The sequence below is a fragment of the Neofelis nebulosa genome, chromosome 15, assembly GCF_028018385.1.
Source record: "Neofelis nebulosa isolate mNeoNeb1 chromosome 15, mNeoNeb1.pri, whole genome shotgun sequence".
In the NCBI taxonomy this organism is placed as follows: Eukaryota; Metazoa; Chordata; class Mammalia; order Carnivora; family Felidae; genus Neofelis; species Neofelis nebulosa.
The window spans coordinates 19,440,037-19,464,707 of record NC_080796.1 but is presented as its reverse complement, the minus strand read 5'-3'; the positions used below and the strand labels follow the sequence as shown (position 1 = coordinate 19,464,707).

The following is a 24,671-nucleotide window of genomic DNA, read 5'->3' as shown; positions in this document are numbered from 1 at the left end:
GGTTGACCTTACATCCCTACTCCTAATTACATACATGTGTTTTTCTGGACCTTCTATCCAACCCCGATGACACTAACAAACTAGTTTGCAAAGCACTTAACCTCTCCAGCTTTCTTTTCCTCATTTGTAAATCAAGAGTGTTGAATTAGATGATCTCAAAAGTTTGGGTCCTCAAGAAAAGTGGCAAAAGTCCCATAAGTATAAGGCTCTATTGTGGAAAAGAGAAACCTTTGGGATCCTAGATACCTGAGTTCAAACCTCTGCATGTCCAATTATTAATGTGCGACATTGGGAACATTCTTTAATCTCCTCGAGCTAGTTTCAGCATTTGTAACTGGAATAAAACCTCAGTTTTATGGTTGTTATAAAATTAAATGACGTAGGGCATTAAAGTGTCTGGCAGACATGTATTTAGTAGCTGTTCCTTTTCCCTCCCTTCTCTTCTTCCAGCGTTATGTAGATTTAATAGATTTTACTACCATTTATTAGGGGAAAAACCCAGGTTCACATGGTAATGTTGAAAGAAAAGAGGCGAAAGATTAATTTACAGGAGAATCTAAGGATGGGTTGAATTCTGAGAAGCAAAAAGAAGGATGAAGGATATTCTACACAGGGAAAAATGTAACCAAGAGTCTGGTGGCTCCAGCCAAAAAGGTGTATGTGGAGAGTGCTAAGTAGTCTGGTCCTACTGAAATGTGGACTGTAGCGGCCAGAATCAAGATGCATATTTTATGCTCCTCTCAATCTGTCAGTTAACTTTTACTTACATGTTTGTATATCGCACTCAAAATTCTGTATCCTTTTTTTGCGTTTTAAAAACATACCTTGGAGATCATCCGTATCTGTACATAAAACTCCTTTCCTTCTTTTTTTTTTTTTAATGTTCATTTATTTTATTTTGAGAGAGAGAGAGAGAGAGAGAGAGTACGCGTGAGCAGGGGAGGGGCAAAGAGAGAAGGAGAGAATCCCAAGCAGACTCCCATGAGCCATCAGCACAGAGCCCCACTCGGGTCTCAATCTCACAAACTCTGAGATCGTGACCTGAGCCAATCAAGAGTCGGCAGCTTAACTGACTGAACCACCCAGGCACCCCTTCTCTTTTTCTTTATTTACTATTTATCATATATGATTATATGTATATACTACAATTCATATAAGGAATGCTCTTTTTTTTTTAATGTTTTTTATTTTATTTTTGAGAGAGAGAGAAAGACAGAGCGCAAGCAGGGGAGGGGCAGAGAGAGAGGGAGACATCGAAACCGAAGCAGGCTCCAGCTCTGGCTCTGAGCTGTCAGCACAGAGCCCCAGCGTGGGGCTCAAACCCACAAACTGTGAGATCATGACCTGAGCTGAAGTTGAACGCTTAACCGACTGGGCCACCGGGGCGCCCCATAAGGAATACTCAACTGATGAGTAATTTGGTGGTTATCATATTTTGCTTTTCCATACAAAGTTGCAGTGAGTAATCTTTATTACATGTGTGAGTAAATCTGTAAGATGGAGCCTTAAAAGTAGAATTGCCAGATAAAGGGTTTGTGTATTTGTAATCTTGGTAAGTATGGTCAAAATAACCCTGCAAACAGGTATTATTGATTTCGATGCACACAGATGAGAGATGCATTTCGATGAGAGTGTTTCCCTGAACTCTAGTCAAAACAGAGGTATCATACTTTCTGAATTTTGCCAATCTTTTAGATTTAAAAAAAAAATGCTATTATAATGTGCTTTAAAGTAGCAACCCTTGAGCATTTTGTCATGTATTTAAGAGTTGTCTGTATTTTTCTTTTCTGTGATCTGTCTGTTCACACTCTGTGCTCATTAGGCTAATGGAATGTTGGTGTTTTTGGCTTTTTTCCTGATTGATTAGTAGAGATTCTTTATATATTAGAGAATTTAGTTTTTTGTTTCTTATGCAAACAATTTCTCTGAATTTTTTGTTTGATCTTGACTTGATTATTGTGATTCTTGCCATACAAAATGTTTTATAAATAAATCTTTATATAGCCAAATTTATCAATTTCGTATGGCTTCTGGATTTTGTTTGTACTTACAAAAGCTTCTCTCACTTAAGGGAATAAAGTTTTTTTTCATGGTTTCTTCTACTACTTTTAAGGTTAAAATCATACACTCAAGTTTTTGATCAATTTTAAATTTATTCTGGTAAGAGTTATGATTCCAAATTTATGTTTTTCAGGTGGCTATCCAGCTTTCCCATCACAAATTTTTATATAATTCATATTTTCAATGCCATTTTGAAATGTTTCTTGGATCTTTACATATATATAGCTGTGTATGTTTGCATCTATTTCTGGATTTTCTTTTTTATAGGCTTGTCTGTCTATTCATGTGAAAATAGCAAATTTTAAATTTTTATTAGATTTATAATTTGTAGCAAACCCTGGTAGTTATAGTTCTCTTGCTTTAATTTTTCAGAAAATTTCTGGCTATTTTTATTTGTTTATTTTTCTAGGTGATCTTTAGAGTCATGTAGTCTAGTCCCACACCTACTCTCTAAACAAATGTATCAAATTTATGAATTAACGTGGGTGGCTTTGACTCTTTAAATATTTTTGGGTGTTTCTTTCCAAGCACATTCTATGCTTTTCTTTATGTGTAAGTGTGTATATGTGCGTGCGTGCGTGTGTGTGTGTGTGTGTGTGTGTGTGTCTGAGTGTGTCTTGTGATTTTCAAGAGAAGTTTTAAACTTCCTTAATATTGATCTTATTTATTTCTGGTTAAGTATATTCCTAGGTTTTGTTGTTGTTATTGCTTTTGTAAGTGGAATCTTTTCTCCTGTAGATAATCTAACCGGATATCGTTCATATGTATATGGGCTGACATTGTACATAGCTTTTTTTACCCAGCCACCTTGCAGAGCTCTCTTATTGATGTTATACTTTTTAAAATCAATCCCCTTGTTTTTTCCAGGTATATAATCATATCATCTGCAAATGATGATAATTTTACTTTCTTTCCTTTTTACACCCTAGTTTATTTTTCTTATTGAATTATGTTGGCTGATAAAACATAAGAGACTCCTAAAAACTGAGAACAAATTGAGGGTTTATGGGGGGTGAGAAGGAGGGGTGGGTGGGTGATGGGTATTGAGGGCACCTGTTGGGATGAGCACTGGGTGTTGTATGGAAACCAATTTGACAATAAATTTCATCATCATCATAATAATAAAAAAGAATTATGTTGGCTGATATCTCCAAGACAATGTGAAATGGAAGTAGTGGTAATGAGCATTTATGTCTTATCTGTGACTTCAATAGAAAATTTTCCTTGGAACAGTTTATAAGTCATTGGAATTTTCAATTTTTTAAAGATTTGGTAGACCTACCCCAGTAAGTCAGATAATGTTTGAGAAACATACTTCCTTGCATTATAAAACATAACTATCATTCCCATTTTATTTATAGTTTCTTTTTTTAAGTTTTATTTATTTTGAGAGAAAGAGATAAATATCAAAATTATAAATGCATAGAGGGCTTTGTCTTCGTGTCTCTGCTTGTAGAAAGTTACCCTACAAGCACACTTAAATGTGTGTATTTCTGAGGATATTTGTTTCAGTATTGTTTATAACAGCAAGAGTTTTTAAACCATCTAAGTGTTTAATATGGGGCTAATTCAATGTTAGGCACACAAATACAATGGAATAATATGATCCCTTAAAAGGAGTAAGGTTTAGATACACCATTATCTCTGAAATAACATTTTTAAGTTTGAAGAGAAGGGGTAGCACATTCTAATTTAGTGTTAAAAAATATGACAATACTATGTATGTGTACATATGCATATACACAGACTCACACGTGTACATGTATACATACACATATCTGTAGTTACATAGGTTATTTCTGTAAGGACAACTAAGGATCTTGACTGGGTGGAGAACCAGGTAGAATGCATATCTACTTTTCACAACAGATCCTTCTGTGCCTGTTGAATTTTGTGTCATTTGTATTACTCATTCCAAAAAAATATTTAAGAATGGGGACAAAACAGAGTTATTTCAAACAGGTAAAGGCTCAGAATTTTTTTTTCATCATACCTTTGCTGAAAGAAATAGGAAAAATATATTCTAGCAAGAAAAACATACTCCACGCTAATGAATATCGCCATGTTCCAGGCATTATTTGTAGTGTTTTAAATATCTAATAGAATTCAGTCCTCACGGAAAACTTGATGAAGTAGGTGCCATCATTATCCCTATATTACAGATGAGGAATGAAACAGTTTGCTCAAGGTCACACAAATAGAGAACCAGGGGTGTAGATTTGCATCTAGTCAGGCTGATGATAGAGCCCGAGTTCTCTCTTAGCTCCTATTCTGTTCTGTCTTCTCATTAAGAGCAGAATGCAAGAAGCCCCTGTCAGCATCAGTAAAACGCATTGGTCATTCCGATATTTTGTTAACAATAATGATTGCTTTTTTTTTTTTAATTTTATTTATTTTGAGAGGGAGAGAGCCCACAAGCAGGAGGAGGGGCACCGGGAGCGTAGGGAGAGAATCCCAAGCAGGCTTCATGCCCAGCACAGAGTCTGTCACAGGGCTCAGTCCCACAAACTGTGAGATCATGACCTGAGCCAAAATCAGGAGTCAGACGCTTAACCAACTGAGCCACCCAGGTGCCCATAATTATTGTTCTTTTTTTAAACATAGATCGAAATCTAGATAACGCTGACTTCTTACTCTCGTGGGAGGATTTTGGATTTTTAGGAGTACTGATCTCATTTGGGAACAGATACAAATTCTAATTCTTCCTCCCCTTTTTAAAGCAAACTGTGTATTTAAGGAAAAATAAAAAAGGGCAATGGGTAAAATAATAAAGTATATAATAAAAATTAAGAGAAATGTGATGTAGCCCATGGAAGTTAGGAAAGGAGGAAGAGAAACATTTCATAATTAATAAAACAAAATAAATTAGCATCAAAAAGCTGAGCTTATCTATAATATATAAATACAAAAAGGAAATGAGTTCAAAAAGAAGAGCCTTCTAGGGGTGCCTGGGTGGCTCAATTGATTGAGTGTCCAACTCTTGATTTGGGTTCAGGTCATGATCTCCCAGTTCCTGAGACTGAGCCCCACGGTGGGAGCCACACTGGATGTGGAGACTGCTTGGGATTCTCTCTCCTCTCTTTCTGCCTCTCCCCACTCACTCACGCGCTCGCTCTCTCTCTCTCTCTCTCTCTCTCTCTCGACATAAATAAACATTAGAAAAAAGTCTTTTAATGATAGGCAATTTACAAAATAAAACCAAATGACATAAGTCTGAAACTGAGAGACAAAAGTACACCAGGCAAAAATTAACCAGTGAGGAGAACACCTTTACTGTACTTGCATCAGACCAAAGGAAATTTAAAGTGGCACATAATCCACTTTTTCCAGACTTTACTTACATTCAATCCATTATCTATAAATTTATCTAAAGGCTCCTTAAACAACATTTTACTGTTTAACCAGGGATGTGTATTCAGAGAGGAATTTTTATGTCTTTTTGACCTTTCATTAAAAAAAACCACACAGTTTAAAATATTGCCATACAAGCTAATTTTCTCAAGGTAGGAGGATACCCTATATACCTTTAGTTATTTATGTTTTTGTAAACAGGTCATTTTTATTTTGTCTCCCCCTTTTTGGTTTAAAGAGAATCTGTGTCATTTTTGAGAAGCTCATATTTGTATGGCAGTCTCCTCCAACCCAGCTGTCCCTGGTGCCTCTTCCCACTGTTTTACTGAAAAACGTTCACCCAGAAAATGAGGTATAATAGCGTAGAGGTTTTTTCCTTTCAGGCTCAAGACAATGTTTCTGCTTAATTTCTGTGTCGTCTTTTGGTGATCTCCAGAATTAAATGGCCCTTTATCTTAAGGAAACAGTCTTCAGTGACACCTAGGTTCTTCCTTTGGCTGGTGACAGCTTAAATCTCTGGAGCCCCAGCTAAGAAGCAGTGAGGGAGTCCCGATTTATTTGAAACACTTCAAGTCAATTCCAAGTTTGAGAGCCTATATTGAATTACGCATTGGGAGATTGAGAGATGACTAGGGTGTGACCTTGCCTCAGCTGCTCCGAAGCAAATCAAGCTTTGCTGATCACTCAAGGGATTTAATATGTAGGGGAAGCAAAAGAGGCAAGTGAGTGTTGCTTATGTTCAGATGAATCCTGGCCTTATGTCCAGAAACAGATACAATTCCCCCAGTGAGAGTGACTATTCGTATCTTTTGGTTTTTGACTCTTGAAGTTTAAATGACCTAGTGCCCAGAGGATTAAACCCAGTCTCCAGCCCTCCTTTCCTGTGCTACCCTTGTTTAATGCAAAGAAACCTATCATTGAATTGAGGGCCAAATGCTTTAAGCTCTTATTTTATGAATGTTTGCCAAATTATTTCTCATGCAATCACCCTGCAGTTAACTATTGAATTTCTTGTCTAAGGGAAAACATCAAATGAACAAGGGCAGAAAAAGATCACAGGGTAAACTGAAATGAAAGGTCTGTGTAGGAGTTGTTGGGTTTTTTTCCTTCATTAAAAAAACGCAACCTGCAGAAAAAGGGGAATATGGGACTTCCACACAAGAGTGATTAGATGGTGCATAGGATTACAGCTGTTTGTGTTCACATTTAAGAACAGTAATTATCGTCTGGAGGAAGACTTTTTAGAACAGGTAGAGGATGCAAGCTTGGCAAGAGTAGCTGTAGATAACTGGGAATATGAACAAAGTTCCCTATAGAAGACACATGTATGCATGGGTGAGGGGTAAGATGTTGATATTTTGAGTTCATACAGAGAATACCATCACTACTGACAATTAACAATGATTAAGCCATTTCATGATGTGAATTAGGTGGGAAATTCTCTAAAGGTGTTATCATATGTCAGCTTCCCCAAAGCTGCACCACAGGATATGGGTGTGCTAAGAGCTGGTCATAGGTGTGCTATGAGATACTGATCTGCTCAGCCCTTGAGGATGCCAGGAGAGACATGGACAGCTCCCGCGGGCCAAGCCCTTCCACCAGAGGGAGGGCACTGGCTGATGAAATCATCTTGGTTTGTTTGGGACTTTCCTGGTTTTAGTACTAAAGGTCCTGTGTCTTGGGAAATCTCTCAGTCCCAGGTGAATCAGAATGTACATCAGGGCAGCCTGGGCACAGCAGGGTCTGTGCGGGTCCCAGTGGGCCGGTAGGCAGGAAAAATGTAAGCTGCATTCAGCTCGTGCAGCTCTGATGGACTGAGCATAGCATGACCAAGAAGGTTCTCGTCTGCCTGATCATAAGCTTTACTAAGCTATGTTTTTTAAGACATTTTTCCATTTAAGTTGTTAAATTATTGGTGCAGTCATTTCTAATACTTCTCATCCTAATGCTTGTGATGACTTCCCCCATATAATCTTGATATTGGGCACTTGTTCTCTCTCTCTCTCCCTCTCCCTCTCCCTCTCCTTCTCACTCCCCCCTCTCTCCTCTCCCCCTGGTCTGTCCCTTCCCCTGCCAGCTCTAACTCCCCCCTCCCCCCCTCCCCATTCCCACCTTCTCCTTCTCCCTCCATCTCCCTTTTCTTTGTTTATTTAAATCAACCTTGCTGGAGATTAGGCAGGTTTCTGTGTTCTTATGATGAATTGACCCTTTTAATGTTATGAAATATACTTCTTTATCTCTCTTAATTCTTCTCACCTTAAAGTCTACTTTGATATCAGTGTAGTCATACCAACTCCTTTTTGGTTAACGCTTACTTGGTTGGTCTTTTTTCTGTTTTTTGAAGCATTGAGTATTTTTATGTTTCTGGTGTGTTTCTTATAAGCAGCTGTAATTGTATTTTTTTAAAAGTCCAGTCTGGAAATCCTAGCTTTTGGTTTACCATCTTGCTATTTGTTTTCTATTTTCCCCTTTTTCTATTTTTTTAAAATTATTCCTTTCCTGCCTTCCTTTATAAAAATCAATTTAAAAAATACTCCTTTTTATCCCTCTGTTAGACTTTTGTTACAGTTTTTAATGTCCTTGTTTTGGTGGTTACCCTGAAAACTACAAGGCACAACTTAGTGTGGTCTATCTTAATACATCATTTACTGCTTTGGGAAGAAACAATATTTGAACAGAACGATTACCAGCAATGAAATTGAATCAGCAAATGAAAAACTCCCAACGAATGAAAGTCCTGGACCAGATGGCTTCACAGGCAAATCCTACCCAACATTTAAAGGAGAGTTAATAGCTATTCTTCTCAAACTATTCCAAAAAAAATAGGAAAGGAAGGAAAACCTCCATATTCATTCTATGAGGCCAGTATTACCCTGGTATCAAAGTCAGGTAGACACCACAAAAAAAGAATTGCAGGCCAATATCTTCGATGAACATAGATGCAGATATCCTTAATAAAAACCAAACAAAGTGAATTCAACGATACATTTAAAAAATCATTCACCAGGAGCAAGTGGGATTTTTTCCCAAGATGCAAGGGTGGTTCAGTATTTGCATATCAGTCAAGGTGATACATCAGGTCAGTAAGAGAAAGGATTTTAAGAAACATGATCATTTCAACAGATGGAGAAGAAACATTTGACAAAGTATGATATCCATTCGTGATAAAAACCTTCAACAAAGTAGGTCTAGAGGGAGCGTGCCTCAACGTAATAAAGGCCATTTATGAAAACCCACAGCTAACGTCATCTTAAACGGCGAAAAACTAAAAGCTTTTCCCCTAAGATTAGGAACAAGACAAGGATATCCACTCTGACCACTTTTATTCAACATAGTACTGGAAGTCCTAGCCACAGCAATCAGACAACAAAAAGACAACAAAAAGAAATAAAAGGCGTCCAAATTGGTAAGGAAGAAATAAAACTTTTATTATTTGCAGATGACATGGTACTATATATAGAAAACTACTAGAACTGATAAATGCATTCAGTAAAGTTGCAAGATATAAAATCATTGTACACAAATCTGTTGCCTTTCTACACACTAATAATGAAGCCACAAAAAGAGAAATTAAGAAAACAATCCCTTTTACAACTGCACCAAAAGTAATAAAATACCTAGGAATAAATTTAACCAAGGAGGTGAAAGATCTGTACTCTGAAAAAGTATAAAACACTGATGAAAGAAATTTAAGATGACACGAAGAAATGGAAAGACATTCCATGCTCATGGGTTGCAAGAACCAATATTGTTAAAACGTCTATACTCCCCAAAGCAATCCTCACATTTAATGCAATTTGTATCAAAATAGCAATAGCACTTTTTCACAGAAGTAGACCAAACAATCCTGAAATGTGTATAGAACCATAAAAGATCCCAAATCGCCAAAGCAATCTTGAAAAAGCAAAGTCTTTGAATAGCAAAAGTGGAGGCATCACAATTCCAGACTCCAAGTTATATTATAAAGCGATAGTAATTAACACAGAATGATACTGGCACAAAATAGACACATAGATCAATGGAACAGGATAGAAAACGTAGAAACAAACCCACAGTTACATAGTCCATTAATTTTCAACAAAGGAGGGAAGAATATGCCATGGGAAAATGACGGTCTCTTCAACACATGGTCTTGGGAAAACTGGTCAGCTACATGTAAGAGAATAAAACTGGACCACTTTCTTACACCATACATGAAATAAGTTAGAAATGGATTTAAGACCTAAATGTGAGACCTGAAGCTGTGAAAATCCTAGAAGAGAACACAGACAGTAATGTCTCTGACATCAGCCATACTAGTATTTTTTCTAGATATGCCTCCCGAGGCAAGGGAAAGAAAAGCAAAAATAAACTATTGGAACTACATCCAAATAAAAAGCTTCTGCACAGCAAAAGAATCAACAAAACTAGAAGTCAACCTGCAGAATGGAAGAAGGTATTTGCAAATCACACATCCAATAAGGGGTTAATATCCAAAATATATAAGGAACTGATACAACTCAACACCCAAGAAACAAATAACCCAATTAAAAAATGGTTAGAAGAAATGAACAGACATTTCTCCAAAGAAGACCTCCAGATGGCCACCAGACACATCAAAAGATGCTCAACATCACTCATCATCGAGGAAATGAAAATCAAAACTACAATGAGATATTACCTCACACCTGTCAGAATGGCTAAAATAAAAAACACAAGAAATAACAGGTGTTGGCGAGGATTTGGAGAAAAAGAAACCTTTGTGCACTGTTGGTGGGAATGCAAAGTGATGCAGCCACTCTGGAAAATAGTATGGAGGTTCCTCACAAAGTTACTGCACTACTGAATATTTACTCCCAAAATACAAAAACACTAATTCAAAGGGATACATGCACTTCTGTGTTTATAGCAGCATTATTTACAGTAGCCAAATTATGGAAGCAGCCCAAGTGTTCATCAATAGATGAATGGATAAAGAAGAAGTCTCACACACACACACACACACACACACACACGCACATTGGAGTATTATTCAGCCATTAAAAGGGATGAAATCTTGTCATTTGCAACAATATGGATGGGGCTAGAGAGTATAATGCTAAGTAATGTAAGTCAGTCAGAGAAAGACAAATACCATGTGATTTCACTCATATGTAGAATTTAAAAACATAACAAATGACCAAAGGAAAAAAGGGAGAGAGAGAAACCAAGAAATAGACTCCTAACTATAGAGAACAAATTGATGGTTACCAGAAGGGAGGTGGTGGGGGGATGGTTTAAACACGTGATGGGGATGAAAGAGTTCACTTAAAAAATCTACTTACTGCTTTTTCAACAATGCAAGAAATTTAAAACAGTATACCTCCATTGTTGCCTGTACTGTTTTGCTATTGTCCTGTGCTTCTGCATGTCGTAAGCCTCACAAGAAATTATCATTATTGTTATTTTAAACAGTTAATCTTCTTTTATATTTATGTACATATTTACCCTTTCCACAACTGTTGGTTGCTTCTTGCACTTGTAACTGTTCTTATTTTCCTTCAGCTTAAAATATGTTCTTTAGTGTTTCTTAAAGTCATATCGGTTGTGAATTCGGTCAGCGTGTGTGTGTGTGTGTGTGTGTGTGTGTGTGTCTTCAGCACATCGATGGTTTTGTCTTCTATTAGTTACTTATCAATCCAACCTGAACTGAAGATGTCTTGTTCAATCTAAGTATTTCTACAATAAGCATTTATAAGTATACTTAGAAAACTTTTCTTTTGAACAGCTGATGATTCCTGTCTGGCTATTTTTAGATGGATGTAATCATTTTTCGGTTTTCCTTCTTCCCGAGGCTTGATCTAGAGCATTACTTTACGGGTGGGCAGAGAACACAAATGCATGAATGACTCACATACAAAAGTACTGGGGGAAACATACATGCTATTCAAAAGCAAAGGGCAGTTCTCAGGATCTTATCACTGCTAGAGATCTGTCTCTTTAAGGCATCAGTACTCTTGTCAATCTTACTGTTTTAGTTCACATTTTTTTCTTGTAATGAGATTATAAATGTGTATCAATGTTCATGTCTTATCTCTTTTAGGCTATATGATTCACTTGGTGGTGTGGCAGTTTTCAAGTCTAAATTGGAAAGTAGCTTCTTCTGGCATTCTACTTATAGTTACAAATACCAAATTCAAAACATATGATTGGTGAAATCACGTCCCATGCACATTTAACTCATAAAATTCAACCATACATGCTGCACCAACTTAAAGAACACTTAGAATAGGGTGGAAGGCTTCACCCACAATTTCCCTCAATGAGCACAAGAGCCGGGCAGAGTGTGAATGGGGGAATGTGGATCTGATCTTTCTCTAGATGCTCCTGTGGGGCAAGCATCCTACTTCCCTGACCTCAGAGCCTGGCCCCCAACAGAGCACAATGCTATCATACAAACACTTCCATGGTTAACTAGATGTTCTTTTAAATCCTAACATAAACCCTCCAGTTACCCAGTAGCATTTCTATGCCCTATCATTTGACTATCATAAATACTTTTCTCCTGGAAGTGTGATGTAATCAGAGGCCATCTGCAACAAATGAAATGTATCCTGCAGAGTTATTTAAGTACTTCCGATAGGTATCACCTTTTCTTTCCCAGATTCTCATGAAGCAGGATCAAAGTGTAGCCAAGGAGATAGGCACAAAAAAAACCTAGTGGACAATATATGATGTTCCGCACAAAGTGCTATCATAGAGACACGTGTGAGTGTGGAGAAGAAAACATAGGGCTTAGTGGAAAATCACAGGTCGGCAAAAGAACTGAGGCAAAGAAAACCCATAGGGGTAGCCTGGATAAAGTCTCCAAAGCACAAAAGAATGCAATAGGCTTTGGAAAAGCAAGATACTTGTGGTAATTTAAATACCAAGTGTATATGGAGGATAAAGGAGTTTGGAAAGGAAAGCTATACTACAAAGTGAATTAAAATGCTATCCTAAGAATTTAGGACTTGAGCCATTTGTTACAAAAAGCCATCATCTTATTTGGCTCTCAGATATCCTTGTGAGAAACCATGACCCAGGTAATTTTGGACTTCTGCACACATACTGAGGTGGGACTTAAGCTCAGATGTCCCAATTCAAATTCAATGCTCTTTCGACTCTACCGGGGACTGCCTTTCTTGACAGAACCGAAGCCACCTCTGATACCTACAGTTAGCCGCATCCTGTTACTGGTTCACAACTGCTCTGGTCGTGATCTGCCACTGCTCTGGTCGTGATCTGCCCTTTCCCATCTTTTGGGATAGCCTAACCCTGATAGTGATTCTGGGCCTTCCCTTTATTTGGAGTTTCAAGATGGTGGCACATCTAAAGAGTTGTCAAAAGCAGACAGTTGGAATGTAGAGTTACTGGGCTGTGAAATTTCTGTGGAAAATTCAAAACACCCTGCACTTAACACAATGCCAGAGCTGATTAGTGCAGTTTATTGCTAAGCCCCAAGGGACACCTGCAGGCTTTTACCTTCAGTCTAGAACCCCTGGCCCGAGGGAAGGTGTAATGCCACGTTAGTTCCGCACTCTTTCTATTAGAGTTTACTCAAAGCTGCCGACACCAGATGTGTTACAAACGAACGTTAATTCTCCTCCAGCATCTGGATCGCATGTACAATGAGGGGCAAGATTTATGCCCTGCTGAAGCATTCCCCAGTTTTTAGCACAGAAGTGATTGAACTCCAGATGTTAACAAGATGCAGAGACCTTTTAGTATGATTAAAAACATGATTTCTTGTTTTGCTCATGACAAAAACCATTGGATTAACTTATTAGAAGTGGGGCTGCCGTCCTGCTCATTGGAAGCTGTGTCTACTTTGGCTATTGGAGCTTGTCGTCGAAGATTTTATGTAGAAAGAATGACTTACCGATCTCTAAAATCAACAACTTCAGGGGCCCTCTTAAAATCAGGGGCTGCAAAGGTAGAAATTCTGTAAGAAGTGTGATCAAGATTTGGATCAGAATGAAAATCAACACAAGTGTTTGCATGAATTAGTCACATTAGAATCTTCTTCCTTCTAGTAATTGTATTGTCAAGAAACATAGAACCACAACCTTAGAGCTGTAGGCTTCCTTCAAAGATCATCTGGTCTACTCTTCTCTTCCTCAGTCCTCCTTTCCTCTGCCTCACAAGGAAGAAGAGAATGGTCTTCTAGAGTCAGACAATTGAGCCAAAAAGATTCAGTTTTCAAAATACAGGTTTCAAAACCAGGAAGCAATGAACGTGCTGAATTCAAATCTTCTATTTTCATAGCACAGTATTTTCACAATGATAAGATGCACTTTGCCTGAAATTGACCTTTCTCATGGTTGGAATGCATCTCATATTCAATGTGAATATTTACTACATTTGTTTACTTATTCTTGTGTCCACAGTTGTTGTTAAATTAATAGTGTATATGACTGTCAAAGGCATCGTAGAATCAAGAAGATACTGGGGCACCTGGGTGGCTCAGTCGGTTAAGCATCTGACTCTAGGCTCAGTCGGTTAAGCATCCAACTTCAGCTCAGGTCATGATCTCACGGTTCGTCGGTTCAAACCCCACCTGGGTCTCTGTGCTGACAGCTTGGAGCCTTGGAGCCTGCTTCAGATTCTGTGTCTCCCTCTCTCTCTGCTCCTCCCCTGCTCACAGTCTATCTCTCTCTTTCTCAAAAATAAATAAACATTTTTTAAAAAAGCATCTAGGGGTGCCTGGGTGGCTCAGTCGGTTAAGCGTCCGACTTCAGCTCAGGTCACGATCTCGGAGTTTGTGAGTTTGAGCCCCATGTTGGGCCCTGTGCTGACAGCTCAGAGCCTGGAGCCTGCTTCGGATTCTGTATCTCCCTCTCTCTGCCCCTCCCCTCCTTATGCGCTGTCTCTCTCACTCTCAAAAATGAATAAATGTTAAAAAAAAAAAAAAAGCATCTGACTCTCGGTTTCTGCTCAGGTCATGATCTCTTGCAGAGCCTGCTTGGGATTCTCTCTCTCCCTCTCTCTCTGCGCCTCCCCTGCTCACTCTCCCTGTCTCTCTCAAAAATAAATAAACTGTTAAAAGAATTAAAAAAAGAAGATATAGTAACTATCAATTTCATTGGACAGAAACCTTGAACTAATAAGCAATCAACTAGAATTTTTACTACTACCGTAATCTAGGAATCTGTAAAATGTGTTATTATGCTGATGGGAAAATGCCTTCCTGTGAAGATACTCATTTTATGGTGTTCTCAGTCTTACCTAGTCAGGATAAAGAAAGAACTACATTGATTTTCGTATAAAACTTTCAAATAGAAAATATGATCTTTTCAAATTGTCTTCATTAATCATGAGCTTAGCCTGCTATTTCCAATATGCCTTTCAAGAGTTTATGGACTTAGTACTTGAATGGTTTATAAATTTTAATACCTTAACTTATCATTCAGTTACCTTCAGTGGCTTTGGTTATTTATATTGTTCTAGTGTCTGCCATGATAAAATTCATTTTCTTCTTATATCTCTTGTGTGATTCTGAAAAGTATAGTAGTTATACCTAAATGTGTATAATTGAAATGTGTATAAATGAAAAATCATGTACTCATAATCATGAGTGATGAATCATTTTTTTAATGTTTATTTATTTTTGAGAGAGAGCGGGCACAAGTGGGGAAGGGCAGAGAAAGAGAGGGAGGCACAGAATCTGTGTCTCGTGGGGCTTCACGCAGGGCTCCAACCCATGAACCGTGAGATCATGACTTGAGCCAAAGTCAGAAGCTTAACCGACTGAGCCACCCAGGTGCCCCAGGTGGTGAATCATTCTTTACAACTTTATCTATGATTAAGAACTGAAGAATCCACAAGTGCTTTTAAAAAATTTATTTTATAAGTGCTTTGCTGTTTGACTCTGCATTTCCCTTGTCAGACTTGCTGTAGAACTCAGCCTATTTCACATTTGCCCCCTAAATCCACTCATTGTAAATTTAACTAGAGATTTTGTCAAGAGTGAGAGGCAGGTCTTGGGTTTTCATCGTAAACTTATAAAACAATTTAAATATAACACTTGGCTAACAAACATCTCCAGTAGACATTTTAATTCTTCCCCAATAGTTGTTTGCTTTTGTTTTGTTTTGGTTTCTCCTCAAACACAAGAACAATCTTGTATTATTTTTGTTTTCCTCTAGGATTTTCTGTCAGCAACTTACAGTTCCTCAATTCGTTCAAGCTTGCATTCAACAAATAGTTGAGGACCTATGGTGAGGCAGTCGCTCGCCTCCTGTGAACAGGTGCATTCGAGGTAATAATAATGATGATATAATAATATAATATAATAATATAATAATAATAATAATAACGATGATGAACAAAACAAAAATCCCTGCTTTCCCTACTCTGTGTGTGGTAGGTGTCAGATGATGGTAAGTGCCGTGAAGAAAAAATGCATCAGGCTGAGAAGAAAATGTGTATGTGTGTGTGTGTGTGTGTGTGTGTGTGTGTGTGTGTGTGTGTGTAGATGCCAGGGAGGTCGTTAAATTACATAGAGAGGCGAGGGAAGACCTCTCTGATAAGGAGACATCTGAAAGAAAGCTGAAGGACTAAGGAGAGCGAACCATGAGGAGTCAGTGGAACGATTCACGTCCCCTCTAGCTCCTGCCACGGATGTTCATAGATGAATCCTAATGGGACTCAGCAAAACAAAGCAAAGGGTCTACCAGCAACAGAACAAACCCTCTTTTGTTAACTCTTCCTTGAGGTCTTGCCCTAGTTCCTAAGCAGCTAATTAACTAAAATGTATCTTCCAAACAAAAGAATCTCAGGCTAGGCTTCTCAATATGGCTAAGCTTCTAAGTTGAATTCTTACAAGTCAGATTCCAGAATAATAGGAGCCACATATTAAAATATCTCCTTCCTTTGTCTTTTAACCTAACCCAGTATTTCTTTTCTAGAAATCTTTCCCAAAGGAATGATGCAAATGTGAACAATATTAATGTGCAGAGATGAGCACTGGAATGTTATTTATAAAGTGAAAACATGAAAATCTAAACCATAAGATACTGTTTTATTAAACTAACATAGCAGGGATCAATAAGTTATTTAATGCTACAAATAATAATTGGTGACATGGTAAATTGACTATAAGTGGTAGAAGCAGAGAAAATGGTATCATGCAATGCATAGAATCTTAACTATGAGTAAAATTTTGGGGCAAATTACAAGTATTTGTAACAAAATCGAGTGGTAGGTTTATAGATGATTTGTATATATTTTTATTTTAAAATGAATGCTGTTGAAACATAAACTACATAGAATAAGATGCACATAATTTAAGTGAAAAATTAATAAGCATCGACAATTATATAAACCCATGTAACCATCATCTGGGCTAAGATGCAGAAAATCAGCCCAAAAAGGTTCCTTGTGACTATTTGTTGTCAACAAATCTCACGCACCTACTGACCTGATTTCTGTCACCAGAAACGACTTTCGCCTATTCTGGGTTTCATATAACGGAATATACGGCAGTACAATAAAATGTACGTACAATAGAAGAGGATGTACTCTTGTCTCTGGCTTTCTTCACTCAACATAATGTCACTGAAACTTCATGTTGTTGCTCGTGTCAGTAGTTCATTCCCCTTTTATTTTTCTGGTGGAGTAGTGCTCATAATCTGCTTATCCAGTTACCTCTTACTGGACCTTTAGGTTGTTTCTAGTTTGGGGTCATTATAAATAAAGCTGTTTTGAGCAGTTATATACAAGACTTTTTGTGGACATGTGTTTTCAATTTTTGCTGATAAATATCTAAAAATGAAATCACTGGGCCAAATGGTAAGTGTACTGTCAGACAAATTGCTGAACAGTTTTTCAAAAGGGTGTATGCCATTTCACACTCCACCATCAGTATATGAGAGTATCCATTGCTTTTCATTCATAAAAAAGAGCGGATATTGATAGTTTACATTTTGTCGCCATTCTAAATGCATGTGTAGCAATACTTTGTGTTCCCTTGATTAGTGATGATGTAGAAAACTTTTTCCCCTAACTGGCCATTTTTATATTTTCTTTTCCAAAAGGTATGTTCAAATTTTTTTTACCCATTTTTGAAAATTGGATTGTTTTCTTATATAATTGCAAGAGTGACAGATAAATATTTCTATATATATAAACTCGGCTACAAGCCAAATATATCTATTACATATTACCTGGTATAGTATTACCAGATATATGTATTACAGACACCCTCCCCCATTTGTGGTTTTCATTTTAATTTCCATGTGATGTCATTAGAAGAGCAGAAGTTGATTTTTAAGAAAATGTTGATTAAGTCAAGTTCATCTTTTTTTTTCCTATTATGGTTAGTGAAAATCTTTGTCTTCTTGATCAAACTAGCTAAGTGTTTATAATTTTCATTGATGTTTTAAAGAAGTAGCCCTTAGACTTTTTATTTTTATCTATTGAATTTATCTTCTCAATTTTACTGATTTTTGCTCTTTATAATTTCCTTCTTTATATTTCTGTTATGTTTAATAGTATCATCTTTTTTCTACCTTCTTAAAATGAAAGCTTAGATTACCAATGGCAGTCATTCTTTATTTCCAAGATAGGCATTATAGCTGTAAATTTATCTCCAAGCACTGATTTAGCTGAATCCCACAAACTTTGATATGCTTGTGTTTCCATTTTCATAGAGTTGAAATTTTATCTTACTTGCTTTCTAATTTTCTTCTTTAATTCATTGGTTATTGAGGAGTATGTTGTTTAATTTTCAAATATAGTGAATTTTCATATATCTTGGTACTAATTTCTTTGTTAATTTTCTTGGGATCAGAAGCTATATACTGTATGACTTCAGTCCTTTTAACTTTTCTAGACTTGTCTTATAGCCTAGTATGTGGTCTATCTTGGAAAATGTTCCATTTATACTTGAACAAAACGTCTATCCTGCTATTGTTGGTATGTGTCAAATTGGTTTCAAGTTGTTTGATAGCATTCAAACCTTACAGACTGATTTTCTGTCAACTTGTTTTATTGCTGAGAGAGCTGTGCTTTTGCATCCTATTATAATTTTGGATTTTTCTATTTCTCCTTTGATGTTTATGAGTTTTTGTTTTTGAAGCTCTGTTATTGACTGTATCCACATTTAGGAATACATCTTTTTGGTGAACTTACCCCTTTATCATTATGAAATGGTCTTTAAATTTCTACTAATATTTCTTGTTCTGAAATAACACTTTGATATTCGAATAGCCACATCACCTTTCTTATGGTAGTGTTTGCTGGTGTATCTTTCCCCATTCTTTTATTCTTAGCCTATTTCTGTCTTTATATTTAAAATGCATTTATTTTAGGCAGTATATAGTTTTGTCTTGCTTTTTTATCCAGTGTAATTTCTGCCTTTTAACTGAGACAGCAAGCTATATCTCTTTTTTTCTCTTAAGTGATTACTCAAAGGTTTACAGTGTACATCTTTAACTTCTTTTTTTGTTTTTTTTTTAATTCATTTTCGAGAGAGACAGAGACAGTGTCAGTGGGGGAGAAGCAGAGAGAGGGAGAGAGAGAGAAAATCCCAAGCAGGCTCTGCACTGTCAGCACAGAGCCTGACACAGGGCTTCAACCCCTGAAACCATGAGACCGTGACCTGAATGGAAACTGTGCCCATATGTCTTTAACTTCTTAAGGTTTGCCTTTAAATAACACGATACTACTTCATGTGTAAAACAGCATCCTTACCGCGGTACATATACTTCCATTTGCTGTGCCCTACACTTTATGCTAATATTGTCATAGATTGTATTGCTACACATATTATAAGTCTTCAAGTACGTTGTTATTACTCTAAACAGTTGATTTTTAAAAAACAAAGTAAATGGCAAGTAAATGGAGATCTTGTATATTTATCTATGTATGCCATTTCCAGCTTTAAAAAAGGTTTTTTTATATAGATCCAGGTTTCCATCTGGTTTCCTTTAGCCTGAAGTACATCCTTCAATATTTCTTTTAGTAGATGTTTGCTAGTGACAACTTCTCTCAGCTTTTGTTTATATTTAAAGGTTTTCACTTACCCCCATGCTTGAAATTTATTTTTTCTCAACTATCAAATTCTAGATGAACATATTTTATATTAGTCACTTCAAAGTGACTATTCCATTGTCTCCTTGCTTTTTTATTTCTAGTGAAAAGTCAATAGTCATTCTTATATTTATTCCCCTGTATGTAATGGGGCTTTTTCTCTGACTGCTTAATAATGATATACTTTCCTATGGTTTTTCTTTTGCTTATTGACTATGTAGGCTTCTTGGACGTATGGGTTATACCTTTTATCAAGTTTGGGAAAATTTCTGCTTTTATGTCTTCAAATAGTTTTTCCACGGGAATCCATTTATATATGTATGTTAAGGGGATGATGTTGTCCCACAAGTCACTAAGTCTTCTCTTTTTCTTAAGCCATTTTTTCCTGGTGTTCTAGAATCTAAACAGTCTCTCTTGATAGGTTTTCAAGTTCACTGATCTTAATTTTTAAAATTTTTTTAGAGAGAAAGCATGAGTGGGGGAGAGGGACAGAAGGAGAGAGAGAGAGAAAATCTTAAGCAGCTCTGTCCTGAGTGTGGAGCCTGATGTGGGAATCCATCTCACGACTGAAAGATCACAACCTGAACTGATTGCACACTCAACCACCGGAGCCCCCCGGGCACTCCTCACTGATCTTTTCTTATCGAGTGTCTAATCTGAGGTTATTCCCATCGAGTGAAACTCTAGAGAGGAACTTCATCTCTACAGTTCAATCTGATTTTTTTACAGGTTCTACATTTTTTGTCCTTATGTTTTAATTGAAATTCACAATTATATTTATAAGAGCTGTTTGAATATTCTTGTCTGCTAATTCTACCATCTCCATCATTTCTACATCTGTTTCTATTGATTCATTTTTCTTTGACTTACGGGTTATATTTCCAGACCTCTTTGCTTCTCTAGTCCTTTTTTGATTGGTTGATGGACATGGTGACTGTTACTTTGATGAATCTGTGCATTTTGTTTTCTTTTTTTTAAAGGATGTTGCATTTTGTTTTGAATGCTAGTTAGATTTAGATTGTGATTCAGCCTAATTCTTTCAGGCTTTAAACATAAAACGTTTATTTATTTAATCAGAGAGAGGGAAAGAGAGGAAGAGAGAGAGAGCGCATGAGCAGGGGAGGGGCAGACAGAGAGGGGGAAAGAGAGAATCCCGAGGCTTGATCTCATGAATGGTGAGATCATGACCTGAGCCAAAATCACAAGTCAGAGGCTTAACTGACTGAGCCACCCAGGCGCACCCAGATTTTTTTTTTTTAAAGCTTCTTTAGTGGAAGTCTTGAGTTAGTCTAGTCCTGCAACTAAGGTGCAATCTTTCTTGAGTCTCTACTCCATGCTGTGGGTGTTCAGAAAGGTCTCTCTCCATTCTAAAAGATTGGAATTCAAATGTGGTCTCAAAAGTTTTCAGGAAGAAAGCTAAGGGATTGCAGAGCTCACTTTATTTTCCTTATTTCTTGTAGAGAGTACAGCCCTGTGCCTGAAAAAGCGTTGCTTTTTATATTTCTTATATTTTGTCCAGTTTCCTAGCAGTTTATGACAGGAAGGCAAGGCAGGTACTAGTTGTTCTGTCATGGCTGGGGAAGTTTGATGTTTATATCAAACATTAAAAAAATCTTTTAAATTTTCTACAGTGAGCATGTATCACTCAGAATATACGTGTGATATTATTGTATGAATTTCCTATTGCTTCCGTAACAAGTTGCCACTAACTTAGTGACTTTAAACATGCAAATTCATTATCCTACACCTGTAGGTCACAAGTTCAGCAAGAGTCCCTCACTAGGCTAATATCAGAATGTTGACAGGGCTGCATTCCTTTTAGAGGCTCTAGGGGAGAATCTGTTTCTTTGCCCTTTCCAGCTTTTAGAGGTTACCTGCATTCTTTGGCTTATGGCCACTTTCTCCATCATCAAATTTAGAAACATAACATCTTCAAATCTGTTTCTAACTCTGACTCTCCTGCGTGCCTCTTCTACTAAAAAAGGACTAAAAAAAAAAAAAAAGACCACCTGGTCTAATCCAGAGTAATCTCCCCCTGTCAAGATTCTTAACATTATCACCTCTGCAAAGGTTCTTGTGCAATGTAAGGTCACATATTGTAGGTTCCAGGGATTAGGACATAGACATCTTTTGGGGACCATTATTCTGCCTACCATAATTACTAAGGTATTTGTCAGTTATTAGGGCAATAAATCATCATTCTTAGAATGTACTGTAACAAAAGTAATTCTGTTGACATATTCCACATACACCCTGAATGACATTAGGGTACCTGGGTTTTGGTAACATCTAAGCGAATTATACTATTCATTTTTCTAAGGCCATGTGAAGTTGCTATGCTGCTTATGTCACAGTAGGTGATGCCCTGTCCACAAGGTAGGTATATTTACAGACAATTGGGATTTGTCAAATATGGCGTTAAATTATTTGGTTCCTAGTCTCCCATTTCCTCTAGATTCCCCTGATTTCTTATGACATCTTTGAACATAACTGCCAATATTGATTTCTGCAGTTATTACCACTCCCTGAGCACTGTTACTGAATATTTTATTCTCAAGATTTGCCAAAACATTCCCCTTTGATATCTTCAGTCTATAAATGGTACCATGTTTTTCTAAATTTAGGCTTAAAACCACAGTCACTCTTGCCTAGTTTTTTATACTGATCTTTACTTTCTCCACCTAATCAATTGTCAGATTTTGTAGATTTTTTTCAAGAAATCTCTCAAAACATCTCTCACATACTTTGTCTCATTTTATGTCCCACAACCATCACTATATCACTTTTTTTTATTACATTTGAACCATCACAAATGTTTTCTAATGAGTCTCCTTTATTACTATCTCCCTCTAACCACTTTTGCTAGATGACTCTTCCCAAAGATTCATTACTATGTAAAAAAATTTTGGATAATTCTCCCCCATGTCCATAAGGTAAATTTCTAACTCTACAGTATAATATAAAAGCCCCCACACTTCCACTTTAACAGTTTAAATCCTTCATGTCTGAACTCAAATCCAACTTCCTTTTATTTTGCTTCCCTTGATTATTCCAGCTTTCAGCAGCCTCTCATCAACTTGAATGGATTTCTATAGCAGTCTTCTATAGAAATCTTTTAGTAATTTATCAAATTATGTCTTGATTTATCTGTATATAATTATATCCTTTTATGTTTTACCCTCTAACTGAATTTTCCAACTGTAGAATCCATGTTTTATAGGCCTTTGAATATTTTGTAGTATCTAATACCACTGTTAATAAACATTTATTTGTGGGTACAAGAGAATGGGATTTAGGGTTACATTTTTCCAGGTTTTTTTTTTTTTTTTGGTTGGCAGCGGGGGGGTGGGAGATAGATAATGTGGGTGGTTTTTAAAATACTTCTTTAGAAAAAACTTTCATTGTGTCCTTTTAAGCATTCTGGAGGGTTAGGTTAGATACCTCCTCTAGAACAACTCTGTGATTCCATAAAGCAGTGAAATTCCGGATGAACAGAGCCAGGTCTCCTTATTGCTACATCTGTGTTCTCTCTATTCTCCAGCCTCTCAGAATTTGACTCAATATTTCTTATTTTATTTAAAAAAATTTTAGGTCTCCATGCAACCACCTTAGTAACCACACAGACCATGTTAATCATTTTTCTCTGAAACTGACCTCACTCTTTTGGTTCTCTGTTGGCAGAATAATCTTCCTATAGCTCATGAATCAAATCTACTTTGTTTTTACAGCAGAACCTAAAAGACTCCTTGCTTCCTTTACTACACTGTCTTGTATTCCCTGTTCCTCTGTTTCAGTTCACTCTTTTGTACAATGTAAAAAATATGAAGTCGACTTGGATTGTTTTAAAATTGTCCCAAATATCTCCAGGGTTGACTCACTGTTAAACCTCATGGAAACCCTAGTTTGTTTGGCTGAACCCAGGGCTGGGATTTGGGGAGTTATGATAATTATGGCTCATCTTAGGATCCCAGGCCAAGTATTTCCTTTTTCTTTGCTTTGTTGCTCCATCAGCAAAAGGTAAAATCTATTGTGTGTAACCAGAAAGTTAATTGGTGTATAGTAAAACTTGCATGTAGTTTGTGTGACTGTGAGGTTATATATAAAAGCTAAATATAGCCATCCCAACTGCTGCTGGGGAATAGAACTTTTAGGTCTTTCTCCCAGGGGGCCCAGCAATGACCGTATTTCCCGGATCCATTTTCCACACCAAATCATGTAGCACATTTCTAAATGATACGTCTGAGTTATTTCAATATCTCAAAAACATTAACGATGATGATCATGAAAATGGCAGTTACCATTTGTTGAGCCTTTAGAACGTACCAGATTCTGGATCACACTTTATGAAACTCTTGTGAGGTGTGTATTCTTATCTCTCTTTTGCAGAAAAACAAAAATAACCAAGGTCCAGTCAGTCTGAATGGCTTGCTTGAAGTCACAGAACTAGGGAGGGACAAATCCTCATCTCTCTGACCCAGGCCTGAGCTCATACCCACCATGTCACATCATTTCCACTGACCAAGGCGCTGGACATACAGCAGAGAGCTGTGAAGTAGGAGCTCTGCTTGTTCTTTATGACAGTTTGATTCATTTTATAGTCACTAACTTGACCTTGCTATGCAAAGTGTATTTTAAGAGAAAGTAAGCTACAAAATAACCACAGGTTTCCGCTTACTTATAATTTGGCTTAAGTATTTGATCCTGTGCTCTTTTTGCTACTTGTCTTTTCCTTCCTTCCTTCCTTCCCTCCCTGTCTTTCTTTCTTTCTTTCTTTCTTTCTTTCTTTCTTTCTTTCTTTCTTTCTTTCTTTCTTTCTTTCTTCCTCTTTCTTTCTTTTTCTTTCTTTCTTTCTTTCTTTCTTTCTTTCTTTCTTTCTTTCTTTCTTAATTTCTGTAATGGCTTTGGGCTTCAACTCAATACAAGAAGGATTTATTAAATTGCTCTCTATTTCCAACACTTATCCTCCAAGTCTCCATTATATTGTAGCAATATTTTAGAAGTGTTTAAGGCAAACTTCTAGCTATCTTAACATGTCATCTAATTTGAGATAATAGTAATACTTTATTTATTGAGCAATTTGTTACTAATATCAGAACTTCTCTGGGATGCCTAGGTGGCTCAGTCGATTGAGTGTCGACTCATGATTTTGGCTCAGATCATGATCCCAGGGTCGTGGGATCAAACCCTGTGATAAATATTCACTACAGATTCATCAGCCTCTTCCCTTG

General features: G+C 36.9%; 1 long non-coding RNA gene across 3 annotated transcripts in view; it reads left to right on the top strand.

Annotated features, from left to right (window-relative positions):
- LOC131495332 (uncharacterized) overlaps positions 1-24,671 on the top strand; it is a 148,141-nt gene that overhangs the window by 40,153 nt on the left and 83,317 nt on the right. For all 3 annotated transcript variants that reach the window (XR_009253899.1, XR_009253898.1, XR_009253897.1), the window contains one exon: positions 15,558-15,670. This is a non-coding gene — a long non-coding RNA (uncharacterized LOC131495332). The remainder of the gene's footprint in view (positions 1-15,557; positions 15,671-24,671) is intronic.